The sequence below is a fragment of the Phodopus roborovskii genome, unplaced genomic scaffold, assembly GCF_943737965.1.
Source record: "Phodopus roborovskii unplaced genomic scaffold, PHOROB, whole genome shotgun sequence".
Classification (NCBI taxonomy): Eukaryota; Metazoa; Chordata; class Mammalia; order Rodentia; family Cricetidae; genus Phodopus; species Phodopus roborovskii.
This window is the reverse complement of record NW_026125160.1, coordinates 99,969-116,304: the sequence shown is the minus strand read 5'-3', so window position 1 is coordinate 116,304 and position 16,336 is coordinate 99,969. Positions and strand designations below refer to the sequence as shown.

The 16,336-nt window shown below is 42.2% G+C and overlaps 1 pseudogene; it reads left to right on the top strand.

Moving 5' to 3' along the window:
* Window positions 1-2,769: 2,769 nt before the first annotated feature.
* LOC127226308 (cytotoxic T-lymphocyte protein 4-like) lies at window positions 2,770-8,598 on the top strand (annotated as a pseudogene).
* The last annotated feature ends 7,738 nt before the right edge of the window (window positions 8,599-16,336 follow it).

Genomic DNA, 16,336 nt, shown 5'->3' with positions numbered 1-16,336 from the left:
GGATTGTGTTGATCGGGTTAATTGTGACCAGAAGCCACTTCAAGGCCCTGCTGCCTTGACTACCTTACTATAATGGGCTATAGCTCTTGAATTGTAAGCCCCTGAACTGTAGGCCCAGATAAGCAACTTTCCCCTTAAGTTACTTTTGTCAGGGTATTTTATCACAACAACTGGAAAAGAAACTTTGGACCATCGCTCCTCCCAAGCCACATGCCTTATGCTCCCTGAAATCTCTGCCTTTATTCAATGACTACAGATTAGGGAACCTTGTCTCCAAAGCTATCATTACCTTTGAGAGACAAGGGGCTAAAAAGCTATGCTCCACAGGCCAAGTCCAGCCTCCATTTGTTTTCATGAATAAAGTTTTATTAGAAAGCAGCCACATACATATTTAAATGTGGTCTATGGATGTTCCCACCCTAAATTTGAAGAACCAAGTAGTGGCAACAGACTACATGGTTTGCAAATCAGAATAGATTTACTGCATGTTCTTTACATGAAAACTTGAGAATTCTGTTGTTTGGTGGTATTGTAGTAGTCTCCTGTCTAATTACATCTCACCCCTTCTTGAACCCATTCTTCCTTTCTTTCTGGGCCAGAAGAAAGTTTTATGAAGTTTTATCTCAGTTGTGCTGATGGCCTTTGTGTTTCACTGGCTCTTGCAGAAGCATCTGCTCCTACCAAGTCCTCTGAAAATACTGTTTTGTCTGAATGCACTCACCCCTTAATTTTTGTCCTCAGTAATAAGTCCAGGTTTTCACCCTCTAAGAAGGTTTTTCTGGTGTCCACAGCTGAACCAATGGCTTCTGCTGGTCAATGTCTGTGTAACATTTCAGCTCTATCCTCTATCTCATTTTTACTCTGTCGTGATTATGATGAACTATCTGCCACTGCCACTGCTGTGAGCTCACCTAGAGGATAGGAACATAGATTTTTTTTTTCACTTTTAAAGTCTTTAGTGATCCAGTCTGTGACTTGACCCCACAATAAGTGCAATTAGGTTGTCATGGCTTCTTAGGGGAATATAGAAAAGAGACATATCACAGGAGGCTTCTTAGGGTGTTGGTAATTCAGCTAAATACTAGAGGATGTGGAAAGAGAGAACATGAAATAATAGGCGCAGGAAGCTTGTTTAAATGTGGTAATACCTGAAAGGAGCATGTTGGAAATGACATGCAGAAAGAAAGGCATGTGCGAGAGAATGCAAGAAGAGGCTATAAAGGAAACACACAGTCCCTACTCTACAGAGTCTCTTCTGATGGTGTGTAGAGATGGCAGGAAACCACAGAAACACTGGAACACACACCTGTCTCTGCCTTCCAAGTTCTGGGGTTAAAGACATGCTCTGCCATGGCAGGCAATCAACTATGTTTTTATCTTGTCATCATCCAGTCCAGAGTCTCTCTCTGCGTGTTATAGATTCGGTCAATGAACATCCCTTTCATTCTTGAACTATAGGAGAGTTCAATGTTTAGTATTCTAAAGAGTTAATTATGTGTGTTCTAAGTATGTAATATGTAAGTATGTAATATGCAGTAATATATAATACTTGATTATTCTAAATATTAAAGAGATAAACAATTTAATATTATAAAAAATACCATAGTATTTATGGATGAACATTTGTCCTCTCTGCAGCTTTCATGAACTTAAGAATTTTGGTCAGATTTATCCTTAGTTTTGATTTTTTTTTTTTGTGGTGCTGGAAAATGAACCTAAGGCTGTATCTCTTTCACTGAATCTAAGATGTACGTCCATCACTGAGCTGCATCTCCATCACTGAGCTGTCTCTCCATCACTGAGCTGTGTCTCCATCACTGAGCTGCATCTCCATCACTGAGCTGTATCTTCATCCTAGTTTTGAGTTTTTACCCTATAAAAAGACAAGGCTACACATAGAAACCCTGTCTCAAACAAACAAACAGACAAACAAAAACAACAACACAAAAAAAAGAAGCCTCACTAATAAAAAAAAAAATTCTCCTTCATGGAGGTTTCAAATGTCTTTTCATCTGGGTTGACTTTTCCTGGCCCAACTACAACTTTATTTTGTCTTTGTGAAGGCTTTAAGAACATCTAAATTCTTTCCCAGTTGGCAAAACCAGAGGCAGTTTTCCTTGCTTCCAATGTATGTGTGTTGTTCATTTCTGTGGCTTTGGCATTTTCTCTCAATAAAATGGAGTTAGGGAAAATACACTCTTGCATACTGATGGTTTCATATAAGGACAGAACACAGCTAGAACACATTTTTAATGAATGCCTTCCATAGACAAATTCTGCCATCAGCCCTAGTACTAAGGGCTGGCCATGAGGATATCAAGAAAAGAACTGGGTGGTTAAGGATGACCAGACAGCTGCATAAAATTGGGATTGGGGTTTTGGGGTACCTTGTGCTACAGGAAATTCTACTGTCCAAAGCTCTGCTTATCCAGATCCTCAGTTGACTTGAAGCTTCAGTTTCCGGAGTTGAGTACATTTTCCATCCATGGATTTGCTTGTTTTGTTCAATTTTACCTTGAGTAGTTAATGTTGTCTTTACGACGTAACAGCTAAACCCACGGCTTCCTTTCTCGTAAAACCAAAACAAAAAAGGCTCTCTATTCAGGTGCCATGTGTTTGTGGTACATATATGCAGCACGTCCCTGGGATCAAAGCCGTCTATATATAAAGTGCTCGAATCTGTGTGGGTTCAAACACATTTCAAAGCTTCAGGATCCTGAAAGCTTTCACTCTGCTTCCTGAAGACCTGAACACGGTTCCCATAAAGCCATGGCTGGTCTTGGAGTCCAGAGGTGCAAGGCTCAACTGCAGCTGGCTTCTAGGGACTTGGCCCCTTTGAAGCCCTGCTTGCTTTTCTTTTCATCCCGACCGTCTCCAAAGGTGAGTGGCAACTGCTGGAGCATGGAGGTAGAGGGGGTGTTTTTCCTACACGGGTTTTCATTTCTTTCTGCAGCTAAGGACAGTGATTTGCAGAAGAGCCAGAAGTGAAAGGCAAATCTCTACCTTTGGGCTTGCCAGCTCTGTGTTCCAAGAAAGGTGGAGGAGCTCGCAGCAATCCAGGAGCAGAGACTACTCACAGCAGATGACTGGCATGCTGGACTGCCAGGGTTAATGACTCTGTAAGATGTTTGTTTAGGGGAGAACAAGTTCAGATACATGAGAGATTAAAGTGGGGGAAAGACTTCTGAAATCCTGAGTATATTTGATCTTGCTATCAGAGTGACCTTGTGATTTGCCTCAAAAAAAAAAAAAAAAAATCCCACATACATTAAAATAAATAAGAATTCTTTCCCCATTCACTTTAAGTTTTTGAGACACTTTAGCTCTTAAGTTACTATACCTAAGGCTCTGGGGACATTGCAGAAGAGGAGGCAGAAAGACTGTGAGAGTCAGCAGTGCATGGAATTTACTGTGAGAGTGTATCTCCTAGGAATGTCAGACACTGCACCCATAAAGTCTTACCAACATGACTGCCTGAACATGAACTTAACAAGGACATGAACAATAGACATGCCCAATATATGGAGAAAGACAAAGAGGCTTCAACCCTACACAAATAACTACAGGCAACTAAGGAATATGGCTTCCTAGGGAAAAGCACACCAACTAGCTACCCAGTATCAATGGGCAACCCTGAATATATAATGCAAATAATATGTACAGAGTAGTTTGCATTTAAGAGTGCATACCTATATGTGTATGCATGTAAAGCAAATAATGGAAAAAAGGCCACGACTTCTGAAAGAAAAGAAGGAGGCATATGTAGGAGGATTTGGAGGAAAGGTAGGAGAGATAATGCAATTATATTACAAACTCAAAAAAAAAAAAAATGAAAGAAGTAACAAAAATAAAGGAAAAATAAATTGGCTGATTATTTTAAAGATGAAATAGTTTAAAATTGAAAGAAGAAAGAAAGGGAGGGATGCTAGGAAGGGAAGGAGGGAAGGGAGGAAAGATGGAAAAGAAGGGAGGAAGGGAGGAAGGGAGAAGGGAGGAAAACAAATAGTCTATTTGTCCTACATTCTTTTTATGTTTTTCATCATAAAATCCCTATATGATATTAGGTGTAAATCCCTAATTTTCGGATGCAATAAGAGCTCTTGAGAAGCCAGTGTACCTTGAAATGCATGTATCTATTGGGCCCTCACTCTTTCTCTCTCCAGACCTTTTAAATGAAGAAGTTATGTAGTTTGTGTGAAACTTAGGCATAAATGATATTTGATGATTTTATTTTATCAAAGAAGCAATAGTTGTGTACATTTTCTTGTCTGAATAGGTCACAAAAACTTCAGTGTGGGGAGAGAACTTCCTGAAACACTAGTGGGGTGTCCATGGAACAAAGGTTACTCAGAGAATGTCTCTAATAGCAGAGATGGGAGCCAGGCAGACACTGGCTGTCTCATAGGCTGTTGGAATCACCATGGCAACAGATGCTACCATATTGTTCAAATGTTATTCAGTACAGGTGCTACCTACTATATACTAATTAATGGCTAGGAGAGGGGTCTTGGAAACTAAGCTTGGAGTAGTATTCAAGATCATAAGAAGGAGGCCACTGAACGCTGGTTATTGTCTTGTTTTTGCAGTTGATGTTAGTAAACTGCCAATGACAATGTTCAGTTTTAAGTTTTGGGTTTGATTTGTAATATTGGGCAGGGCTGCCCATTGATACTGGGTAGCTAGTTGGTGTGCTTTTCCCTAGGGAAGCCATATTCCTTAGTTGCCTGTAGTTATTTGTGTAGGGTTGAAGCCTCTTTGTCTTTCTCCATATATTGGGCATGTCTATTGTTCATGTCCTTGTTAAGTTCATGTTCAGGCAGTCATGTTGGCAGATAGCAGCCAGGCAAGTTATGAAAAGATAGTATGACACAAACCCACTTTTAAGTTGAGTGTTGAAGGTACAGCCCAAGGCCTTGTATACTTGTATACAGCCCAAGGCACTCTAACACCAAGCTATATGCCCCAGCCCTTCTGCTTGTTGGAATTTGGTCTTTAAAACAATGTCTTGTTGTTTAGCTAAGGTTGACCTTCATCCCCCCTGTGTGCTAGGATTGCAGGTATGAGCTACCAATACTAGGCAAACCCACTAATTTCAAATGACAAAAGTATGTTTGTATAGAGAGATGTGCTCTTCTCTTTTAGCATACAGAGAAGAAAGAGAAAAAAAAAACTCAAAGAACAAAGAAAATGTTAAGTGAAGGAGAGAAGGAAGGCGGAAGAGGTAGAGGGGAGGTAGGGGAAGCCCACGGAAGTTACCTGCAGGGTTGCCCTCTATCCTGAGAGGAAATGACCTGGTGCTCTAAGCTCTGAGGCTCACTTGTCTAACTTTATAGGTTATTCTACCACTGTGAGGCCAGGGAAAGGGTAACTAGTGCACTGGGCTGAGGTTTAACTGCTCCCAGTTGACATAGGTACACTTAAATAAGTAGGCAGGATATTTTGAGTTTTACATTGAGCGATGAGGCAAGGTTCTGCACCCCAAGCCCCAGAACTTCCTCTATCCACTCTCCTCCCTGCATGATACAGTCCTATTATCACTGCATAATGCTGGGGCTGGAAGTCTACCCCCTCTTTCTTATTTCATGAGAGAGAAAATGAAAGAAAGAACGATTTGCCAAAATGACACATTTCATGAGAGCCAGGTCTTCTAGTTGCTACAGCAGAATTCTCCTTGCCATAGCCAACCATCTTTAAGAAACTATTCATCAGTAAGGAAATCTTGGAAAGTGACTGAAGACAGCTGGAAGATGGGAAGCAGGGTGCCAGGGTGGATGGATTGAGAGGCAAAGGGTAAGAGGGTGGTGAGTTTGTTGGAGAGGTGAGCTTATGGGAGCTCATACAACATAAACCTCCCTGTCATAAAATGTGGTCTAATTGTTCCAGCCATGGATGACCATAAGTTTACTGAGTTACCTTTGACCTTTCCTTGACAGGCATACATGTGACCCAACCTTCAGTGGCATTGGCCAGCAGCCATGGTATCGCCAGCTTTCCGTGTGAATATACGTCTTCACACAACACTGATGAGGTCCGGTGACAGTGCTGCGGCAGACAAATGGCCAGATGACTGAGGTCTGTGCCACGACATTCACACTGAAGAATACATTGGGCTTCCTAGATGATCCCTTCTGTAGTGGTACCATCAATGAAAGCAGGGTGAACCTCACCATCCAAGGACTGAGAGCTGCTGACACTGGACTGTACTTCTGCAAGGTGGAACTCATGTACCCACCGCCATACTTTGTGGGCATGGGCAACGGGACCCAAATTTATGTCATTGGTGAGCAAAGCTATTTCACTAAGAGCACCTCTTTGCATTGCTCTTGTCTTTACATCAAAATAGTTTAGTTCTTGGTTTGAGGTTCTTTGTAGTTAGGATTATGATTTATAGATAGGAATTCCATAGTAGATGGCAGTCTTGCTTATGACAAGCAGCGTTACATAACCATTATTCTGGCTGCAATAAAATGTATTTGGGGAAGTGTTTAACACTGCTGATAGTCTAGGACACTTGCTCTTTTAGAGCCATCTTAAAGTGCCCTTGTCCTTGTGACGACACTCTGGGGAAGTCACACATCAAACAGGCAGACTTCTCCATGGATTAACAATACCAGTTAGGGTTGGCTAGCAAAGCCTCGAAGCTCTAACAACTCCTCCTTTTCTTCTTTTTTCCACACCTGAAGAAGTAGGGTCCCATATTGAAAACTCTTTCAAGGGGTTTGTGCTCTGTTTTCTGTTGCAGAACCAGAACCATGTCCAGATTCGGACGTCCTCCTTTGGATCCTTGCTGCAGTTAGTTCAGGGTTGTTTTTTTACAGTTTCCTGATCACTGCTGTTTCTTTGAGCAAAATGGTGAGTGTAGTGCTGATGTTGCTCCACAGTTAATGGGCACATCTTTAGTTGTACCCTACTGACCAAGTGATGGTGTAGAGTTGAAGCAATAAACAAAGAGCAGGAAGGGTAGGGTAAAGAACACACTAGGAACCCCATGCAATGGCCTTTGAGGTTTCAGAATGACTAATACTGTACGTGAGCATATTTGACAGTGAATGTTTGTGTGCTTCTGAGCAGGGTTTCAGTTTGAGTAACTGTTTGAACAACATGGGGCAGCTGTTTTGGTCTTCACCATCTTGGTTACGGCCCTAATGTTAGTAACCCCTAGAACACAGGATTATGTTGGGCAACTACGGCTAGTTAGAACCACCTGGATGGATTTTTATCTTTTCTCCTGGATATTTTTTCAGTGAAAATCATCTCTTAGTGCCATCCCTGTGCTTTCTTTGTTCAAATTGTAGCTACTTGTAGAATACCTGTCCCCATTATATTGTCTCCTTACTAAAGCGCCTTGACCTCCTCCCTAGCTCAGTGAATGAACGTCCTGGTTTTTATTTACTATATTAATAGTGAGAAGAGAGAAGTGTGGAATCAACTCTCCGGTCAGGGTTTCTAACAGTCCTTCTCTGCCACTGCTGTGTGAGGCTGGCTTTCCTTATCACACGTACGTCCTTCATTTCCCCCTTTCCCTCTTCTTCTCTTCCTCTTCTTCCTACTCCTCCATTTTTCCTTATCTCTCTATCTTTGTCTCTTGGTCAGTTTTGTCTCTCTTTCTGTGTCTGTGTTTTTCACACACACACACACACACACACACACACACACACACACACACATACACACACACACGTACACTCACACAATTTTCATTGAGCCTCTATTCTGTTGTCCTGTCTTCTTTTTCATTTGTTGAAGTTGGGGTGATAGAAACTGGGAACTAATACAGACAAGGGGGAAAAGCAATAAAAAGCATAAAAGGAGTAGAGATGAGAAATATAGCTACAAAACAGGATATCATAGTCACCTTTAAATGTTTACAGTACATTGATTATTACAGACAGGATCTAGTCAATTATCTTGGGTATTTTGGGTGTTCTTGGTGAAGTTGTCTCAAAATATTTTCTCCCTCCTTTCCATTCTGTGAAAATGGTTGCTATTTTGCATTTGAATTGCTGAATTATTTATCGAAGGTAAATTTAAATAGCTGAATCAAGAAAAATCTCCCAGAGTTTATAATTCTGCATGTTGTTGTGGATGTTTATTTTTGCTGGTGAGGGAACCCACTATTTACTGAGCCCTATTATGGTTGAAAATGACTTCTGTATTTCTTTGATAATAATTGCTATTTCTTTTTGTGTTTTGGCAGCTAAAGAAAAGAAGCCCGCTTACAACAGGGGTCTATGTGAAGATGCCTCCAACAGAGCCAGAATGTGAAAAGCAATTTCAGCCTTATTTTATTCCTATCAACTGAAAGACCATTTGTGAAGAAGAAAGGCCACACTTCAATCTCTAAAAGCTCAGGCAATTTTGACTTTCTTCTGCTCTCCAGCTATTTTTACTCTTTGGTTTATTTTAAGGAGAGTGTGCATCTCCTTAATATGAAGCTGGATGCAAAATTCAAATTAAACATACTACAATTTAAAGCAAAGAACCAAGAACAGAGAGCTGGGATACTGCTGTTATGTCAGAACAATTTTAATGAAAGCGTCACTTGGAAGCACCATAAGAATATAGCATTATGATGTGGGGTCAAGGAAATGTTAAGAAATGGAACAGTCCAAAGAAAGGATGGGGGTGAAGGAGGGGGTTATATTGTCCACACCTTGTATTTAGCTGTGAGATGTTTATGACTTAAATAATTTTTAAAGTTCCCTATTTTCTTTAACAAATGTGTAATTACATGAACATTTAAAAATGTATTCACACAGCTATATGATAGCCAGTGATTCCAATAGTTATATCGTATTTTTAACTGATATTGTACATTGGTGTTTCATGTGCTGTTATGTATTTGCTGGTGGTTTGAATATAAACACTATATATCAGTGTCTTCCCACAGTGGGTTTGTGGGGAAAGTCTTGTTGGGGAGCTCAGGACACTACTCCATCAGGCAGGACACGAGGTCCTACGTTAACTTGCTTGGAAACTGGATGCAGTGGCAGCTCAGTGCTCAGTTGTACTAAACTGGTGTGGACTTCAGCAATGGGTTTTTACACTCGGTTTTTTGTTTGTTTGTTTGTTGTTTCTATTTGTGTTTTCTTCCATGATTTTCAAGGAAACCAAAGCAGGTGGTGTCTGTGTGAACCCGACAGAACACTGTTTTCAAGGAACTGTGTCACTCATGAGCCCTGTAGGTCTGGTCTTCTAGGAAGCTCCAGTACTATGGCCCCTACTCCTCACAGACACAAAGTTAACACCCACTGAAAGAAGAAATTAGCAGGAGGTAGAATGGGTACATGAAAGTTCCTGAAAACTAACACTGTTGGTGTTTTTTTTTAAAACTCAGTATTTTCCATGAAAATGCAACAACATGTATAATATTTTTAATTAAATAAAACTTTTGGTGATTGTGTTATGTAGCTGCCTCTATCAATCTTGCATTTAAGTGTTGTGTTTGAATTTGGTTTTGAAAAATATTTTAATTATTTGTGTCTGTGTGTGGATATGCACATGTGTGTGCAGGGTTCCCTGGAGGCCAGAGGTTTAGGATTCCTCTCTCTGGAGCCAGAGTTACAAGTGGTTGTCAGCTATCTGATGTGGGTCCTAGGAACCTAACTCTGACCCTCTACAAGAGCAGTATGTGATCTTCACTGTTGAGCCAGCTCTCTCGCCCCAGAGTATGGTTTTGATGGATTCATTCAGCACTTAGTAGAGTCTCTGATGCTGAAAATGCTTGAAACAAATTAGCTAAGTGAAAATGAGTAAATAATGTTTCACAAGTCAACCATGTACCAGCCATTGCCTGAAACCCATTCTTGGAAAGAACCTAAGGCTCTCCTATTGGGATATAACAGAGGCACAGCTGTCTTTTAAACTTTACAGGCAGCTCCCTTTATCCAGATTCTCCACTTCCTCTTCCTCACCCACCCTTTATTGTTTATTCAGTTCCTCTAACCCTGAATGCAGTTGCCATAACAACTTCCAGTACTGCTAGCCATTCCACCTCCAGCCATTTTGAATAGTCTTCATCGAGTCTTACACATGGATTATTTTGCAAATGTAGAGGAAACACACCTGCTATTTCTGTGTTGCTATTCGCTCTCAAGACTTGGGCCCACTGAAGTCTCTATGGTTCTTGGTTAACCAAGGTGTATCACCAGCCTGGTTGGTTTCAATTCAAGTTTCTCATTCTTGACCTCTACATCCTGTTATTGTCATGTGCACTGATCTCTGTGTGGTCATGGACCACCTGTAACTGTAACATTGGATCCCTCTCTGAAAACACTGATTCAGGCGCTCAGCCTTTGGCAGTCTGACTCAGTATCTTCGGATGACGAGTATGAAAATTTCCCAGAAGCACGTTAGGGTTTCCGGTTCTCACTATCACTTAGCTGGTATCCCTGACCCACCCCCTCTGCTCTTTCCCTTGCTCACTCCTGCTCTTTCACACACACACACAGCACACGCCCCCCCAAGTCCTAACAAAGGAGACAGCCCCATCATCAGGATTTCAAAAAGGAGTTGCTAAGTAAAAGCCAATAGGTGTTTCAATGGGAGGCTGTGGTTATTACTCAGAACATGCTAACTCCAACAGGGGCGACTCTGCTTCCTGCTCTCCTAGTCTTCAGTTGGTATCCATGATGAAATATGCAAATGTATTTCTGCTCCAGACACATCTTTAGACAAATTTCTCTTTTTTCAGCAGTCAATAATATGTCTAAATGACCAAAGGGCCACAGACAAATAAGAGTTTTTCTAATAGCTATTTATTTATGAGGATAAACCCTTTGCTATAGTAATCAGAGAGGTACATTGTTCCAAAACCAGAGGACCGACCCTGTCATTCCTAACCACACAGCTGGGGGAACATGTTCTGATGAAGCCTAAGTAGTCCATGCATGAATGAAACAGTCTATTGTACACAGGAAGCACAGACACTCAGACATGAATGTGGATGACAGAAGAATAGAACAGAACTCCAGGAATGTAGAGCTGCCTTCATCTCCTTGCTTCTCCAGCACACGCCTCTGCTCATTTTTCCCAGTATGACAACCTCATTTCTGCCATTTCTAGTTTTCTATTTTCATCTCCAAATATGTTTTAAAACTCTCTCTCTCTCTCTCTCTCTCTCTCTCTCTCTCTCTCTCTCTCTCTCTCTGTGTGTGTGTGTATGTACATGTGCACACACAGTATGTGAGTCAGGTGTGTGTAGTATATACCACAGTGTCTGTGTGGAGGTCAGAGGAGCCTCAGATATTGTCCCTTGCTTTTTGTCTTGTTTGAGACAGCTGTTGACACTGTGTGCCAAGCTCACTGGGCCATGACACTCCCATCTCATAGGATCACTGGGAATCCAGAGGTGGCTACCACATTTGGCTTCACATGGTTTCCAGTGATCTAAATCCAGGCCTCTGTGTTCACACAGCAAGGCTCTATCTGAGTCATCTTCCTGGTGGTCTCTGAATATCTAAATCCCCCATTCCCATATCTGCTGAGACCAAAGTCAGATTTTGCCTTCATCATTAGGTAACTGACACTTTGGTCCACACAAATTTCCTCCCTTTCTGTTTTACAGCTATTTTTTGTTTCATCTCTAATGGTTTTAAGTGTGCCTGAGTTTTATGCCTAGTTTGATTTGGAAACTTTCTAAGACAGGGGTCGTCATCCAGAGGTGCTCAAGCAAGTGTCCCAAAGTGCTGGGAAGCTGGGGTCTCTAGGACTATGGGAAGGATAGCTGTCTTCGACCAAAAAGCTGTCTGTTCCTTAGGTAGCCCCGGTCCAATCTCCTCCCCTCTGGTAAGCAAAGTCCTGTAGAGGTGACGTAATCTTGTCTTAAATCTTCAAATTCCAGAGTATGAGTTCCAACTGGCTATCCTGCCCACTACTTTCTGTATTTATGTCACACTCCCAAACATTTTATGGGGAGAGTGCTTTCTTTCTTTCTTTTTTTTTTTCAAGGTTTAAATAGACTTTATTGTTACAAGGCGGACCCCACCAGGTAGAAACAATATATGTGGTCCCAGTTGCCACCATGGAGAAATCAAGAGGTCATGATTGCAGAAGAGGTGACTGGAATTAAATGGCATGATCTCAGGGGAGGCCAGTCAGGAATGCAGGAAACATGATCAAGATGGGTTGGCAAGAGTGGTCTAGTCACAGGATGAGGGGAGGACAGCTCTCTCTGTCCCAATTCTTGTAGCTCTCCAGGTGTGACAGGACCCAGCCCACAGGCAGGAGGCAACAGATGAAGCAGGAAGTGAGCCCAATAGTGATATCCAGGACACCAAGCTGCTCCCATGGCGGCTTTGAGAGTGGACCTGAGCCTTAAGCACCAGGAGGCGCTGGGCCGAGCCAGTTAGGACCCTCAACAGCAGTGGTGTCAGGTCGGACAGACATAACAGTGCAGAAAGACCAAAGACAAGGACCAGCAGACACCCTGGGCACTTTCAATTTTACCATCTTTCTCCAACTGTGGGCTACTGTGGAAGTCAACTAAATTTTTGTACTCAGACAGAGTCTTCTAACATATCCATATTTGATAAAATGCTTAGTTTAAGCTTTACTGGGATTGAATTTGTAAAATGTTGACCTCATTATGCTGTTAACTTAAAAATCTAAGGGATCACATTGGGAAGCCATAAATAAAAAGAGAAAATGGCTCTTGGAGAGTTGTTGCCATGGCCATGCTTCCCTTTTGCACCTAGTGAGGGTCATGACTCTTTAGAAGCCATGTATATATACTTTTTCACAGCTTAAAACAACTTTCCTATATCCAGTCTAGAGGTATGAGCATGCATTGATGAAAGAGAGGAAAGTTTTCTTTTTTTATGTTTACTTTGTTATAGACTATGTTAGACATTAGTAGGTAGGTTTGACACATTCTGTCATGAAACTACACACACACACACACACACACACACACACACACACACACACACACACACATTAACCCACCACTACAGTAGCAACACAATACCCCCATTATACTCTATATTCATTTTGAGGACTATATCATAAGGACAGTTTATATTTTTAATGGTAGTGAGAATAAATTCCCTCATTTGAAGTTTTTGGGCAAGCATAAACTGAAATCTGTGGTCACTGTCATAGTTTTAACATGATTCTTGCCCCCACTCCAGGGCACACACATGGAAACTTTATCACTACTGAGTAACCAGCCCTGAAGCAGAGGCAACAGATTATCTTTCAATCATTTTCTTAGAAGTCAGCTCATTCTGCTGTAAATTGCACAAAGTCTTACATTAGCCCTTCTTGGAAATCTGTGTTCTCTGGGGGGTTCATTCTGTCACGGATGTCCTTACGTTCACGGTGCATGGTTGTCATGTGCAGCACTCGGGGGAAATGCAGATGGGGTGCTTCAGACCCTGATCCTCTCATCGACCAGGACATTCAAACACTCTCCTAGGTGTCTGAGTCACACTACCTGAAACCGTCCCACTCAGCATCCTCCCATCATAGACGACTACAACTAGAGGCAGCATTGTAAGTCGCCTTCAGCCTGTACAGCAAAATAAGAAGCAGAGAAACCAGGAAACTTCTCCAGAGTCACAGTGTGAGGCAGCTTTGAGCCAGTCTGGGAAGTCGGATCTCTGGGTATTCACATCAAGGATGTGCACTGAGTTCTGCTCTGGCCTTTCTGCCCCAAGACCACCCTTTTCATTTGCTTCTAGAGAGCCAGTGCTGGCACATAAGCTGTTCTCAGCAATCTGCTCCCCTAGTTTCCCATGTGCTAGGAAGAAACTTCAGGAAAGATGAAATGTTGGTTATCACCCTCTGTACTGGCTGGTTTTGTGTGTCAACTTGACACAAGCTGGAGTCATCAGAGGAAGGAGCTGATGAAATGCCTCCTTGAGATCCAGGTGTGAGGCATTTCCTCATTTAGTCATCAATGGGAGAGGGCCCAGCCCACGGTGGATGGTGTCATCCCTGGTCTGCTGGTCCTGGGTTCTATAAGAGTGGACTGAGCAAGCCATGGGAAGCAAACCAGTAAGTGACTCCCCTCCATGGTCTGGGCTTCAGCTCCAGCCTCCAGGATCCTGCCCTGCTTGAGTTCCTGCCCTGACTTCCATCAGTGACTAGCAGCAATGCTAAAGTGTAAGCTAAATAAACCTTTCCTTCCCCAACTTGCTTTTTGGTTGTAGTATTTCATCACAGCAATAAAAACTCTAACTAAGATACCAGCATTGGGTTGTTTCCATCTTTCCCTACATTTTCCTTAACCTTCCCCCATGCTAGCAAAAGAGATCAGTCCATCCTTAACAATTTTACTGAGAACTGCTTCTGGGAAAAACATAAGACATACCAGTGCAATATACCTGTCACCAAAGCCTGTGAAAGTCTGCCACATTCTGCTGGAAGTCACAGAGCAACTTATCGCGCAATCAAGTTACCATGGCAACCAACAGTGTTTCAAAAACAATGTGATTCACACAAAGTGAAATCATGTATGTGAACAAAAGAGAGGAGCCTCTCTTGAGAATTGTGTGAGATGTGTTTTAAAAGGCAATCTCAACCTCAAGTACTAGAGAACCTCATAAATGGCTACTCACGCACAGCCCCTTTCTGGAGGACAATCTTTTCCTTACTTATTGGTTTACCTTGAAACTGGTTGGATCCACACCACCTTTATCCCAACATTAGTATATTTTCTTCAATGTGCCAAAACAAATCTGGCTGTCCTTCCTCATGGTAAGCTGACAACTGAAATGAAATGTCTATATCCCAGGAGCATCCTTTTTGCCCTTGGCATTTTTGAAGTTATTTTAACCACAGATGAACATTAACAATGGGAAGCATTTGTGAATTAAGACTGGTGGGCCAATGAGAATGGCTTGCCAGATAAAGGCTCTTGCCATGAAATCTGATGACCTGAGTTCAATCCCTGTGACCTATAATGTGAAAGGAGAGAATCAGTTCCCACAAACCATCCTCTGTCATAAACACACACACACACACACACACACACACACACACACACACACACACGAGAGGGAGGGAGGGACAGAGAGAGAGAGAGAGAGAGAGAGAGATAGGATGTCTTTCTGTCTGCTGTGAATATGTGCTGCTCTCATAGGTTAGAACCAGGCAGGAAATCAAAGCAGAGATACAGGAGAAGAAGGGCAGAGTCTGGGAGAAGCCAGCAGCTGCCCAAGGAGCAACATTCCTGAGCACCACCAGTAAGCCATAGGACATGTGTTGATACACAGACTAATTTAAATGGGTTAACTTAAATGTAAGATCTAGCTAGTAATAAGCCTATACTATCGGCCAAACTTTTATAATTAATATTGAGTCTCTAGTGGTTATTTGGGAGCAGGCAGGCAGGAGAGAAACATTCAGCTGTGAGAGAGATGCTGGTACTTGACTTGTTTTCTCCTTTTTATTAAATCTGTGACACTACCCCATAAAATGATGCTGTCCACAGTTGGGCTGAGTCTGCTTACTAGGGACTCTAGAGCCTGTCCAATAAACACTATTAACCGTCACAGAGGGGATAGCAACTGCACATTCTGCATAAAGAATCGCCCACTAGCTTCACTAATTCCTACAACATCCCACAGATGAGGTCCTGCCGTTGTCTCTATTTTCAGATGGGGAAACAGGTTAAGGGAGGTTTTAGGTCTTGCCTAAAACCAAGCAGTCAGTACCTAAGGCAGGATGACTACTGGTGTTCAAGTCTAAAGGCAGCATGACCACATCTGAATTCTGATGGTTTCTGCCAACAAGAAAAAGAATGTGGGGAAGAATGTGGACTGACATTCATGGCATTGCAAATAGTTATTGGAGCAATTCCTAGAGTGCAGATGCTTTAAAAGTTTTCTGAAGGTGTCCATGGTAAGGCTATCCCTAAACTGTAAGCAGTGACAGAAGAAAACAGGAGCCGGATGGCACTCAAAGATGGGTGTCTGGTTGCAGCCCTCAGCCTTGGCACCAGCTTTCCCAATTCCCTGGTGGATGAACACAACAGCTTCTCACACTGGGACTCACAGATGAGGAAGTAGAAGCTATTATTAAGTCAGCAGATGAGGAGTTCTTATTCTCATGTGACCTGTATCATGTTTCCTGTGAATGAGATGATCATCTAACCCAAACAGGCTGGAGATAAAAGAAACCCTTGGCCAATGGAAGTCAGTGTGTGTTGTCTCACATGCATAGCTGTGAACCTTGGAATGGAGCTAGAGTGTAAAAGAACAATAATCAGCCCAGAGCAGAGGGTGAGGGTGTGGGGCACAAAGAGGAAGACAGTCTCTGGATGGAAGGCTGGGAAGTCCTGGAAAGCAGCCATAGAGCTTCCCGAGACAAAAAAGAAGACTAAGGTTTGAAG